The sequence below is a fragment of the Hypanus sabinus genome, chromosome 4, assembly GCF_030144855.1.
Source record: "Hypanus sabinus isolate sHypSab1 chromosome 4, sHypSab1.hap1, whole genome shotgun sequence".
Lineage (NCBI taxonomy): Eukaryota > Metazoa > Chordata > Chondrichthyes > Myliobatiformes > Dasyatidae > Hypanus > Hypanus sabinus.
In genome coordinates, this window is record NC_082709.1 from 111160732 (window position 1) to 111173084 (window position 12353).

At 42.7% G+C, this 12353-nt stretch overlaps 1 protein-coding gene across 2 annotated transcripts in view; it reads right to left on the reverse strand.

The window, feature by feature from the left end:
* LOC132393091 (calcium-binding protein 39-like) overlaps positions 1–11960 on the reverse strand; it is a 70892-nt gene extending 58932 nt beyond the window's left edge. For both annotated transcript variants that reach the window (XM_059967877.1, XM_059967876.1), the window contains exon 1: positions 11831–11960. The gene's annotated coding sequence lies outside the window, so the exon portion shown is untranslated. The remainder of the gene's footprint in view (positions 1–11830) is intronic.
* Between the last annotated feature and the right edge of the window lie 393 nt (positions 11961–12353).

A 12353-nucleotide genomic window follows, 5' to 3' on the forward strand; every position in this document is an offset into this window, starting at 1 on the left:
ACAGAACTTGAGCAGTTTTGTAAAGAAGAATGGGGGGAAATTGCAGTGTCAAGCTGATAGAGACTTATCCACACAGACTCAAGGCTGTGATTGCTGCCAAAAGGAGCATCTACTAAATACTGACTCGAAGGGGGTGAATACTTATGCAAACAATTATTGTTTTATACTTGTAATTAATTTAAATCACTTTGTACAGATTGGTTTTCACTTAAGACACAAAATCGTCTTTCCTGTTGATCAGTGTCAAAAAAAAAGCCAAATTAAATCTACTGTGATTCAATGTTGTCAAACAATAAAACATGAAAACTTCCAAGGGGGGTGGTCAGTATGGACTTGTTGGGCCAAAGGGCCTATATCAATGCTGTATAGTGCTATAATACTTCTGTTACTGGAATGATAGTCATAAGAAAAGATCAAACCTTACCATAACTTCTGGAGAACTTACAGCAACTTAAATAAAGCAGTAATTGAAAATTTAGTATTAGTAATGACAGTCATAAAACTATCGGACTGCTTTAAAGACCAGTCTGGTGCGCTGATGCTTTCTTTTGGGTAAGAAAACTATCATCGTTAATAACTTGGGGCATACAATTCCAGACCCAAGCAAAATTGCCAACTCTGAAATATCATTAGAAGACATATCCTGGGATTATCAACCATTCCCATATCTTACAAAGGAATTAAATAAAATTGTTCAAACTTGTATTTGTTCAGCAAAGCAATCTTCTCAACACATAATTTACATTTCTTAGAAAGGAAGTATTTAAAGAGTGCTGCAAGACAGGGCCAAAACATTTGGCTTAAAACAAGGTTACAGCATGAGAGAAGAGTTGGAATCAGATGTGAGCTAACAGAATAAGACATAAAGGAGGGTTCACCAATAAGATAAGGGAGCAGAATGTGGCTGTTTATCCCCATCGAGTCTGCTCTGCCATTTGATCATGGCCAATTTATTTCTCTCAACCCTATTCTATTGTCTTCTCTCCACAACCTTTGATATCCTTAGTATTCAAGGACCTACTCCTCTTCTCCCCCCTTTCCTTCTGAGCCACAGAGCCAGACTCAGTGCCAGAGACCTGGTCACAGATTCCTCCAGTTGGTCATGCCCCCACCCAAATAGTATCCAAATGGTATTCTTGTTATTGAGGGCATCAGCCAGAGGCACTGGCTGCCTATTTCTTTTTCCTCTCCTAACAGTACCTGCCTCCTGTAATTTAGGGGTGACTACCTCCTTGTACCACCTCTCACCTCCTGAGCCTAAGGTCATCCAGTTCCTTAACACAGTCTCTAAGGAGCTGCAGCTCAGTGCACTTTTAATAGAGATATAGTTATCAGGGAAACAGCTGGTCTCCCAGAGTTCCCACATCTCACACAAAGAGCATACCACTACCTCCAGACCCATTCCCAGCACTAGTTATGTACCAACAAAAAAAAACTTACTAGAAACTTACCAACATACTTAAAATCTCTGCCTATGCTTGCCCAAGCCTGTTCTCACCAAAGCCAGACAACTCTAACACTGGATAACTCCAACAATGGCAACTCTGCGTACACCTCCTTTTAAATTTGCTCTGCACTGATTGCAGCCCGCCAAAGCTATTTTTCAATGCTGTGCTGCATCACCAACAAATAACCTCGCACACTTATTGCAGCCTACCGTAAAGAGCTGAAAGTACTGGAGCACTTTTAAAATCTGACACTGCGTCACTAATGAATAACCAACCTCTTGCACCGACTGCAGCCTTCATCAGGGTGTTTTTACCTTTGCAATTTCTTAACTCTACCCACAAGGTTGTTCTGGCCAGGGCTGGTAATGGGGACAAGCTCCCACTACCTATTAAATGCTCCCAATGATTTACACCTCAAATAGCCTCTGACAACCAGGTCCTGGCCTCCACCCAGCAGAACTGTTTTTACTGACAGGAGAAGGGGCAAAGGCAGGTTACAGGAGCCTTAAAGCCAGTTGCTTCAGGTAGATGGGGCTCAACATCCAGCCGTACTTGGCAGCTCTTCTAGGAGAATGAAAACTGTGATCTCAAGCCTCTGCTGCCTTGCAGCTATACCCATTCGTGGGGAAGGCTTCAGGAGTAAACCCAAAGGGAAAATCCAGAGCTGGAGTCCCTAAGGCAGTCCTACAATGCCGACTGGCAACTCCTGTGACACTGCTGGTACCAAACTGAATCAGTCTCTGCTGTTCCTTTGGGATCATGAGATGCATGGAGAGGGAGAGCTTGCTACATGGACAACAGCTTGCTTTCTATGTCGTACTACCCAGGCTTGTATATCTAGACAGTTAGGATGCAACATCCATGGTCAACTCTGACCGACGGAGGCCTCAGTCACTCACCCACAATGACTCTACATTTTATGATCCTATATCACCTTTCTAAGGACTTGATTTCATTTACTTTAAACCAGAGCCACCCCACCCCCTCTACCTGTTGTTTCAATATATGTATCCTTGGATGTTCAAGCTCCCAACTATGACCTTTCTTCAGCCATGCTCAGTATACCCACAATGTCATGCCTACAAATCTCTAATTGCACTACAATAACACTTAACTTATTGCATACACTGCATGCATTCAAATATAACACCTTCAATCCTGGATTCATCACCCTTTTCAATTTTGCCCACATCTTACACTTCAACTCATCCCACTGACTGCAATTTTGCCCTATCACCTGCCTATGCTTCCTCAGTCTCACTACACACTGCATCTACTTGTATACCAATTGTCCCATCCTCAGCCCTATCAGTCAAGTTCCAATTCCCCTACTAAATTAGTTTTCTTCCCCAACAGCTCTAGCAAACTTGTCCACCTACCCAAAGTGTTGCAGTTTGGGTGATCAAATGTAAAGAGACAGTAGACTGTCACTGGCAAGACCCTTAACAGTGTTGATGTACAGAGGGATCTTGGGGTCCACATCCTTAGCTCTCTGAAAGTGGCTGCACAGGTTGACATGGTGGTAAAAGTGGGTAATGGCATGCTTGCCTTTATTAGTCAAAGAAATAAGTGCAACAGTCAGAAAGTTACATAGTCTCATACCAGAGGGCATACATTTAAGGAGAAGATGGGGAAGATCAAAAGGAGATGTGCAGCAAGTGTAAGGATATGGACATTGTGTAAGGGCAATGGATTCATTTCATTGGACATTTGATTACTAATTTAATTAGCTTGGCGTGGTTTCATTGCTCACAAGACTGACCTGAAGAAAGGGTGAAGATCAAAGAAGCAATCCAACACCACAGTTGAATAGCACTCAGCTGGGGAGATGGATTATGATCCTGGAAATCAATTGAACTAGAGGACAATGGTACTTGGTAGCAAAGCCTTGAGAAAAGCAAGGGTTCAAGTCTTGCCACCATAGAGACAAAGTTCATTCACTCTTCACACGTATTGGTGGTAAAAGTGGAAGTGAAAGGATAGAAACACCTGACAATGCAGTGAACCTAAAATCATCTTTCTGGGATGGCCCTAGAATAGCGACAATTTAGGAATTGCAGAGAATATCTCAAAACAATTCATCTTGGTTAATCTGATCCAGCAATAAATGGCACATAACCAATTAGGTATGCACCCTTTGAGCAAGTGAATTAACAAGGTGTCCCAACGCTACAAATATAACAGGAGAAAACAGAAACAAAACTGGGGGGGGGGGGGGGGGGGACTCAGTAATAGTAGAAACAAGGTGGCAATTAAATGAATTAGCAGTTGTGTAATATTGCAGTGAACAGAGTGTCAAAAACTAATGAGTTAAATGTACAAAAGCATTTATCTAGTGGAATCTGAGGAGGATTAAAGAGAAATGTGTGATGGGATATACAAGGTAGTGACTCGCGATATCATGAATTAATGCATGAAAGAAACACTAGAAGTAGTTCAGGAAATAAATGGTGAAACATTTTGCTGAGCTCTTCTTCCACTGCCTCCATACCTACTTATTTGGCAAGGACTCTCCAGCCCATACTGATGATCCCTTCTTCTGTCTTCAACCCTCCTCCTCTTCCTGGACACCTCACTCTGGTCTTCTGTCTGCTTTGGATCTTTTCATTGGTAACTGCCGACAAGACATCAACTGTCTCGACTTTACCACTCCTCTCTCCAAGTCTAATCCCACCACTTCCGAAGGCACTGCTCTCCACACTATTCCTAACCTCACTATCAAACCTGGAGATAAGGGGGATGCTGTAGTAGTCTTGCTGAGGCCCGGCAACAACTCTCAGACACATTCTCATACTTACCCCTCAAGCAGGACCCCACTGAGGAGCACCAGGCCATTGTCACCCACAACATTCACTGACCTTATTAAATCTGGGAATCTCCCATTCACTGCCACCAATCTTGTAGCTCTCTCACCCTACACCTCGTTTCTACCTTCTATCCAAGATCCACAAACTCGCTTGTCCTGATAGACCCATTGTTTCTGCTTGTTCTTGCCCCACCGAACTTGTATCTGCATAGCTTGACTCTGTTCTATTTCCACAGTTTCAATCCCTTCCTATCTACATCCGTGACATTTCACACACTCTAGATCTTTTCAAAGACTTCAAATTCCCTGGCCCTGTTCGTTTCATATTCATCATGGACATCCAGTCCCCACAGCCCATCAGGAGGGCCTTAAAGCTGTCTGCTTCTTTCTAGAAAACAGACCCAACCTGTACCCCTCCACCACCACTCTCCTCCACCTAGCCAAAGTTGTCCTCACTCTCAATAATTTCTCCTTCAGATCCTCCCACTTCCTTCAAACCAAAGGTGAAGCCATGGACACTTGCATGTGTCCCAGCTATGCCTGCCTTTTTGTCAGATACATGGAAAAATCTATGTTCCAAGCCTACTCCAGTATTACTCCCCAACTCTTCCTACGCTACATCAAAGTCTGCATTGGTGCTGCTTCCTGCACCCACGATGAGTTCGTCAACTTCATCAACTCTGCCCCCAACTTCAACCCTGTCCTCAAATTTACCTGGTCCATTTTGAACACCTCCCTCCCCTTTCTCAATCTCTCTGGAGACAGTTTATCTACTGATACCTTTTATAAACCCACTGATTCTCACAGCTACCTGGACTATATCTCTTCCCATCCTGTCACGTGTAAAAAAAAATGCCAACTCCTTCTCTCAGTTCCTCCATCTCCACCTCATCTGCTCTCATGATGAGGCTCTTCATTTCAGAACTAATGAGATGTCCTCCTTCTTCCAAGAGGCATTCCTTCCTCCACCATCAACACTGCCCTCAACTGTGCAGCTTCCATGTCACACAAGTCTGCCTTCACCCTATCAAGGATAGAGTTCCTCATGTCCTCACCCCCATCATCCCATTAGCCTCCTCATCCAGTACACAATTATCTGTAACTTCTGCATCTCCAAGGGACTCCCACCACCAAGCAGGAGATAAGTAAGAGAGGAAAATGTGAATGGGGAGTGAAGGGAGAGGGGTGGCATTTCCAAATATTCGAGGAATTGGTATTCATGCCATCACATTGGAGGCTACCCAGATGGAATACATGATGTTGTTCCTCCAGCCTGAATGTGTCCTCATCATAACTTTTCCCATTCCCATCTCCCCTTATCTCTTTATCTGCCCATCACCTCCCTGGTGCTCCTCCTCCTTTTCTTTCTCTCATGGCCTTCTGTCCTCTATCCGATTGCCCTTCTCCAACCCTGTATTTCCTTCACCAATTTCCCAGCTCTTTACTTCATCCCTTCCCGCCCCCTTTCCCAGTTTCACCTATCACATTGTGTATCTTCCTCTGCTCCCCCCAGCTTCTTACTGACTCCTCAACTTTTTTTCCCCTCCAGTCCTGATAAAGGGTCTCAGCCCCAAAACGTCAACTGTACTCTTTTCCATGGGGTGCTGCCCGGCTTGCTGAGTTCCTCCAGCATTTTGAGTGTAAAGCTTTGACAAACTTCTTTCTATATATAACAATGGAGAACATACTGACTGGTTGCATCATGGCCTGCAATGCCTTGAATAGTAAAGCCTGCAAAAAGTAGTGGATATAGCCCTGTACATTACTTCAACAATAAAGCCCAGCACACCAGTGAGCATATTTACATGGAATGCAGTCACAAGAAAGCAGCATCCATCATCAAGAATCCTCACCATCCAAGCCATGATCTCTTCTCATTACTGTCATCAGGAACGTGGTACAAGAGCCTCAGGACCCACACCACCAAGTTCAGAAACAGTTATTATCCCTCAACCATCAGGCTCTTGAACCAGAAGAGATAACTTCACTCACCCCAACGTCGAACTGTTCTCACAACCCATGGACTCGCTTTTAAGAACTTGTCATCTCACGTTTTTGATATTTATTGCTTATTTATTATTTCTTTCTTATTTGTACATTTTGTTGTCTTTGACATATTTGGTTGTTTGTCCATCTTGTCGCATGTGGTCTTTCATTGATTCTATTGTGTTTCTTTCCAATTATGTGAACACCCACAAGAAAATGAATCTTAAGGTTGTATATGGTGACACATGTACTTTGAACTGTCATAGCTGGTACCCATAAATAACACTATTACTGAGACTGTTGTTGCACACCTCATGATACTAATACCAGCTGAGGCCTTCAACCTTCTTTTGCTACTATAAACAGACCGAATGACTAAGTTAAAAGAAATTACCTTTGGAATATTTTGCGTTTTATGACTACTTGTATTTATTAAAAATGCAACATTACAAGTACAACAGTTATTCTACAAATTAAAGGTTTTCCCTAACTGTCCCTTCATTTAAAGTGCAGTAAAAAAGAAATGAACACATTATAAATACTGTGTTACATTCATGAGACCATAAGACATAGGAGTAGAATTAGGCCATTAAACCCATTGAGTCTGCTCCACCATTTCATCACGGCTGATTTATCATCTCTCTCAGCACTATTCTCATGCCTTCTCTCCATAACCATTGATGATGCCCTGACTATTCAGGAACCCATCAACCTCCATTTTATATCTAATGACTTAGCCTGCAAAGCCATTAAGTGGCAATGAATTCCACAAATTCACACTTTTGACTAAAGAAATTCCTCCTCATATCTGTTATAAATGGAAGTCCCTCTATTCTCAGGTTGTGCCCTCTGATCCAAGACTCCCCACTATGGGAAACATCCTCTCTACATCCACTATCTAGGCCTTTTAATAATTAAAAGGTTTCAATGAGATTTCCCCCCCCCCCCTTTAGTTCTTCTAAACTCCAGTTGGTATAGGCCCAAAGCCACCAAACAACTCATTCATTAACCTTTTCATTCTTGAGAACCTCCTCTGGACCCTCACCAATACCAGCACATCTTTTCTTAGATAAGGGGTCCAAAACTGCTTACAATACTCTAAATGCCACCTGACTAATGCCTTTTAAAGCCTCAGCATTACATCCTTGCTTTAATATTCTAGTCCTCAAAATCAATGCTGACATTGCATTTGCCTTCCTTGCCACTGACTTAACCTTCAAGTTACCCTTTTAGGGAATCCTGCACAAGGACGCCCAAGTCCCTTTGCACCTCTGATTTTTGGATTTCTCTCCACTTAGAAAATAATCTATGCCTTTATTCCTTCTACCAAAGTGCATAACCATACACTTCCCTACACTATATTCCATCTGTCATTTCTTTGCCCATTTTTCTAATCTAAATCTTTCTGCAGACTCACTGCTTCCTCAACACCACCTACCCCTCCACCCATCTTCATACCATCCACAAACTTAGCCATAAAACCATCAATTCTGTCATCCAAATCATTGATATATTTCATGGGAAAAAAGCAGTCCAAACACCAGATACCACGAGTCACTAGCAGCCAACCAGAACAAGTCCCCTTTATTCACACTCCTTGCCCACTGCCAGTCAGTCACTTCTGTCCACGCCAGTATATTTCCTGAAATGCCATAGGCTGTAATCTTGTTAAGCAGCCTCATGCAGCTCCTCAAAGGCCTTCTGAAAATCCAAACAACATCCACCGACTCTCCTTTGTCTATCCTACCTGTTATCAGGCAAGATTTCCATTTAGAAAACCATGCTGACTTTGGCCTATTTCATCACGTTCCTCCATAAACCTCATCCTTAATAATGGATTCCAAACCAGTGAAATCAGGCTAACTGGCCTATAGCTTTCTTCGGTTTCCCTCCCTTCTTAAAGAGTAGAGTGACAATTGCAATGTTACAGTCCTCCAGAACCATTCCAGTATCTAGAAAGATCACCAATGCCTCCACAATCGCTTCAGCTACCTCTGGGGTGTAGTCCATCTGGTCCAGGTAACTAAGCTAACTTCAAACCTTTAAACTTCCCAAGCCTTCTCCTTATCAATAATAGCTACACTAATTTTTGCCCGACATGCTCAAATTTATGGCATACTGCTCGTCTTCCACAGAAAGACTGACAAAATATTAAGTCCACCATTTCTTTGTCCATTTCTACCCCTCCAGCATCATTTTCCAGCAATACGATATCCACTCTCATTCGCTTTTAATCTTTACATAACTCAATCAAAAACTTTTGTATCCCTTTTTAACATTATTGGCCAGCTTACCTTCAGATTCCATCTTTTCTCTCCTTATTACTTTTTAAGTTTCCTCTTCTGTTGGTTTTGAAAAGCTTCCCAATCTTCTAACTTCCCATTATTGTTTGCTATATGATGTGCCCTCATTTTTGTTTTTATGCTGTCTTTGACTTCCCTTGCCAATTATAGTTGCTTCATCCTCCTCTTCTTCCTTTGGATATATCTATCCACTGCCTTCTGAATTGCTCCCAGAAACTCCAACCATCACTGCTTTGCTGCCATCCCTGCTAGTGTCTCCTTCAAATCAACTCTGGTCAGCTCCTCTCTGATGCCTCACCACTGTAATACTGATACATCAGACTTTAGCTTCTCCCTCTCACATTACAGGGTGAATTCTACCATATTATGATCCACTGCCTACTAAGGATTTCTTTACCTTAAACATCCTAATCAAATCTGGTTCATTAAACACTCAATACAGAATTGCCATTCCCCTAGTAGGCTCCGCCACAAGCTGTTCTAAAAAGCCATCTCCTAGGCATTCTACAAATTCCCCTTCTTGGGATCCAGCACCAGCCTGATTTTCCCAATCTACCTACATATTGAAATTCCCCATGATTATCACAACTTTGCCCTTTTTACATGCCTTTTCCAACTCACATTGTAATTTGTAGCAGATTCTGGTTACTGATCAGAGGCCTGTATGCAACTCCCATGAGGGTCTTTTTTACTCTCGCAGTTTCTCAATTCTTCCCACAAGAATTCTGTTTTCCGATTCTGTCACCTCTTTCTAAGGATTTGATTTGATTTAACTTTTTAAACCAACAGAGCCATCCCATCCCCTCTGCCTGTGATTTCAATATCCTTGTATGTTAAGCACCCAACTATGATCTTTTTTCAGCTACGACTCAGTGATGCCCACAATCTCATCACCTTTTTAAAAAAAAAATTACCCTCATGTTAAACTTCAGCTGACAACAATTATGCCTTTTATCTGCCTGTCCTTCCTCAGTCTGCGCTGGCTTGTATTTCAGCTGCCCCATCACTCTGGTTCCCATTCCCCTGCCATACTGTTCTCCTGGAGAATGTACTTTTCCCTTAAGTTCTCAACCAGACATTTCATGCATTTGGCTGAATTATATTCTTAAAAAACACAAAGAACACTACAGCATAGTATTCTGTGCCAACCTACTCCATGTTCAATCTAGCAAAACCCTCCCACATTGCCCTTCAACCCTCCATTTTTCTTACATCCATATGCCTATCTATCCCTATTGGTCAGTCTCCACCAGCCCCAGCACTGTATTGAACTGAACACAAATGCGGTCAAACCAGTTTTATATAGCGATAACATTATTTGATTGGGTGGTGGAGTGGAAATCCCTTTCTACCAAAAGGAGGTGCAAGGCACCCCTTCGCTCTGCTAGCCTACAGGTCACCCTTGGACAAAGTGTAGCACCTGCTTAGCACCCCCCCCCCCAAAAGATCAGGGTCATGTGAAGCGATGGGAGCAGGTGATGCATATCACAAGTCCAGGTTATGTGACCACTGACAGGAGGCAGACAATCTCTGGAAAGTATTGAACATGGCTGGGTGGGGTGGGGGAGTCACCTGTCTTGTAAAGACACTGCCCAGAAGGGAATGGCAAACCACTTCTGTAGAGAAGTTTGTCAAAAACAATCATCTGATGTCATGAGACGATGATCGCCCATGTTATACAACACAGCACTTGATGATGATGAACACTACCTGGCAGCTCAAACTCAACCCCTCAACTAACGAATGCCAATACAATATTTAAGTAAATAGTCACAACAACAGAAGAAACTGGAAGTTACTTTGACATTTCTAATTATAAAGACATTCACTAGTCACTAATTTGGGCAACAACTTTAAAGAATCTAAGGACTTGAACCCCAAGTTCTCTCTGTAACTTTGTACTCTGTCTTCAAGTTCAATCTTTATTTATTTAGATACAGTGCGGTATAGGGCCTTGAAACCCTTCAAGCTGCACCACCCAGCAATATCCTAAATACAGAACACTTTAATCTACCAACCTGAGGAAACCCAGATGGACACAGGAAGGACAATCAAACTGCTTGCAGGCAGCGACGGAAATTGAACCCGGGCTTCCTGTACTGTAAAGTATTGTGCTAACCACTACACTACCGAGTCACCCAAAGGCTGAAATCTTTCAAAGCACAAGTAGCTAGTAAATTAACTTTCTCTACAAGATGAAACAGATTTGTCTGCAAGATACTCCATGCGTGCGTTAGACAAACTTCAAGATGTACATTTTCCTTTATTTCTCACCCCGGTTCTGATGTCACGGCACTTTGAATGACAGCAGGCAGCCCTGTCTCAGACTTCAAGTAAATAATCACAACAACAGAAGAAACTGGCAGTAAGCTTGATTATTTCTAATCATAAGGACATTCACTAGTCATAAAACTTTTGAAACAACACCCATGAGAACTCCAAATTGCAAGATTTATTATTCTGTATATTCAGACTATTTTCATGTTAAACTTGAATTTCTGCATTGTAATTTTGATCACTAATTATGTTGTAACATACTGAAATGGGGTATCTTTTCAATACTGTTAAAACTGCAATCATGTTAAATGCCTGGCCATGTAAACACAGGATGAAGTGGTTGTCCAAAAGAAGCAAAGATTAATTATTCACTGTACTGGAAAAGTGAATATTTGCATGCTTCTGTTCCTTCGTGGATACAAAGCAGACTTGGGCTTGGCAGCCTGTTTAGAGAACAAACTGGAAATGAATTGGCTGATCACTGACATTTTCTGCCCTCATGCAAAACACGCCAAAATATTTAAACAAATCACCCGGGTTTTATAAGCACGCCCAGCTTTCACATTTAGCCTCCCAACAGTTAAAGTCAAATACTTCAAAGTAAGTGATGTAATCTAAGAAATAAGGTAGCTCGGGACCTAATTAAATTTGAAAGGAGCCTTTCTTAAATGTACCCACATCAGAATAAACAAAAAATAGCAAATTAGCGGACAAAAACAGCAGCACACTAGCAGCGAGTCAAACACAAAACGATACAACAGATAGTCTGGCGACCTGAATGCAGTACTGCCCTAACAAACTCTTATGGTCGCCACTGATTGACAGGTCCAATGCGAGCATGCGCAGTGTCTGTAACGAGCCACTGACGGGAGAGATACGGCCCAACCGTCACCCCACAGAAATAAAACTCCTCGCTACAGAAAACCGACCCAATTCCCGTCTCGCATCTTTTCTTTTCCCGGTAACATTACAAGGGACGCGTTTCCTTGGCGGTCGATGACGCGACGTACCGGCAAAAGAAGAACGAGAAAAATCACACCGTCGCCAGCCCTCTCATTTCCGGCTCTTTGTGTCGTGAAGCCGCTCCGTAACTTCCAATCGCCCCCGCCCTCCCTCGTCGCGAGCTACTCCCTTACGTCACTGAATCTCGTGAACGCGCTGCGTCACCTGACACGTGGTCCGCTGCACGTGATCTGCGGACGTGAGGGTTGTTGGTGACTGTCCGTGGGTTTCCTTAACTGCTAGGAATTTGAAGTAACTGAAAAAGCCGGGAATTTCTCGGTAGATCGGGCAATAAATGTTTCAGACCCTTGGTCAGAACTGGGAAAGAGGAAAAACACAAACAAGGAATTCTGCAGATACTGGAAATCCAAAGCAGAGGCATTGGTTTTTAAGATCCGGAGAGAGCGTGAAAGGAATGGACGAGACGGGAATACAGTGGATTTCGGTTAATTGGCACACGTCGGAACCAGGACAATTTTGCCCAAATTAGCCGAAGTTCCCATGGAAGTAGTTTAAAAGGTACATAAAAAC